The following is a 2,359-nucleotide window of genomic DNA, read 5'->3' on the forward strand; positions in this document are numbered from 1 at the left end:
TTGTCCAGTCAGTAGACATGAAATGGAATCTTTGGTAGTCTCCAGCCTGACACGGCCACAAGGCTGCTGGACCTGGTTAATAGAACATTTGACATTTAATTTGTTTTGTATACCCACACCTTTTATCGCATCCTCCCCCTTTGTTTTTAAGAGAGAGGCTTTTTCCAATGTAGTGCTCGCTGCATTTGTGTCGTTGCGCTGAATGTTAATAGTAAGCTGGCGCTTTCTACTTAGTTTTATTGTTTGTTTAAATTCTTTTGTTTCTGGTTAAGAGGGCAGTTCTTAGCAAAATTTCCTTGCTTTTTGCACTGGAAGCAGGTGACATTCTGTAGCTGTTCAGGTGGCACTGGGTGCTTCCTTGCTTGTGGTACTTCAGCTGCTGCAGGCTTGGATGGTGCTGGTCTTGGATTCCTTTCTGAAGCACTGAACAGTTCTGCTTTGCTGGTGCATGCTTCTATCATTTGTGCTAAAGTTGGTTCTGGATACAGAGGAAGGCTTAGAATAACTCCGTGACAGGCTTCATTGGCATTTCGCTGTGCCATCTCCTTAATCAGTTCTGCCTGGATTGCTGGATCATGCACTTCCCTCTCAACATGTGAGCTAAGTCTATCTACAAACTGCAGAAAATTCTCAGAAGCATATTGTTTAACATTAATATAAATACCAGTTACTTCAAGAGTTGGTAATTGATTAAAAGCTTTTTCAGCAATATTGCAAATTTTATCTAAAACAAATTTAGATAACACTAGAGTCTGTTTTTCAGGACAATGGAAATTCCCTTCACATAAATGATCTAAAGTAATTTGATTATCATCATAATCTTTGGAATTGTCAGGGCTTTGGTGAAGTTCTGTTTAGAGAACCATTAAAAAAACGTTTCCAAATATTAAACCATAAATCATATTCTGAGGGAGTTAGCAGATACCTGAAAAGGTCCTTTAATTCATGGGGAACTAATTCACTTGAAGTAAAAGTTGCTCTCATCATGCCTTTAAAAATTTCATTCTCACGGCCAAAATTCCTTTGTGACTTTCCAATGTCTCTCTTATCCTGGTAAGACAAAGGTTCATAAACTCTATTACCATTTTTTCTATCCATATAAACTACAGGAGCAACTGAGGGTACATAGTCTTCCATGTTCTGAGCTGTAGGGCTAGGTGTATCCTTATCAATCAACCTGGGAGGCAGTGAAGTTTCTCCCTCTGGAGGGACAGAGTCACTGCTTTTATCTGAACTTTTTTTTCCTTAACTGTCTGTAGCCTCTGGTCTTTCTGTCTGGCACTCACTGTAATCAGAAGGATTAGAAACTGTAACCTGAGCCGGGAAGAAGCGACTAGCCAAACGGGTCAGTGTAGAGTTACACGGTAGCAGGAACGGGTTGGGAGCGGGGGGAGGGAAGGGGGAAGGGAAGGGGATTGAGGAGGAGAAAAGATTAAGAGATGAAGAAGTTGAAACATGGTTGCCGCCATAAGCCACACAGTCCCCCCCGTGAGACAATGGAAAGTTTCTTGCCGAACTATCCTGAGGTAAACTGAGGGAAAGAGACGGATATACAGAGAATCCTGTAGCAGTCTGTTCAAAATTTTCAGAACTTGGGTAGATGGAGGGGGGAAGCTTAGCATTTTCCTGAGGTATTTCTGGTTTTTCACTATTTCCAGGGACAGGGGATTTTGGAGGAGAGGAGGGGTAGTTTAAAGAATTTGTTTGTGGCTGTGTTTTATTTTCGGTTTCTAATAAGCATTTGCGTACTTGTAAAAATATTGGAAGGAACACAGCAGCATTAGAGTCAAATTTTTCTACTTTAGATGTTAATAATTTTCCCACATTATCACAAAATGAAACTAAATTTATATTTTGCAATTTGCAGTCTGGAATTTCAGAAAACAGCTGGAAAACAAAAGGCCTTTACTGCTTTTTTGAAACTAATTTTTTCAGCATGCAAAATTCCTTGAATTATAGAAAACACACTCTTTTGATGTGCAGTTAACCCAGTGCCCATTGCTGTCTTAAAGAAATCTGCACAATGCCTCTCACTTCCACGCACCCCCACGCAAACACACACGATTGTTTTCTGACCCGAAATTAAAAAAAAAAAAATAATCTCTGTGAGAAAGTGAACATGGGGGTTTTTTTGTCACGTGTCCTGCATCCCGCTGGCCGTGCCAAGCCCTGGGGGAACCCTGCAGCATTGTACTGCTTTCGGGGGGTTTCCCACTCACTGCACAATGCCGGAGCCATGAGCAGCTACGTTCCAAACAGGTTTATTTTTTGCGGTTTCCGCGCAGACAGCGGAGGAGCCTCACCGCTGAAATCTCTGCTGCTGCTGACCGCAGCAGGGTGCTAGCCCACCCTGCCGGCG

The sequence above is a fragment of the Erithacus rubecula genome (genome assembly GCF_903797595.1).
Source record: "Erithacus rubecula genome assembly, contig: scaffold_174_arrow_ctg1, whole genome shotgun sequence".
NCBI classification, from domain to species: domain Eukaryota; kingdom Metazoa; phylum Chordata; class Aves; order Passeriformes; family Muscicapidae; genus Erithacus; species Erithacus rubecula.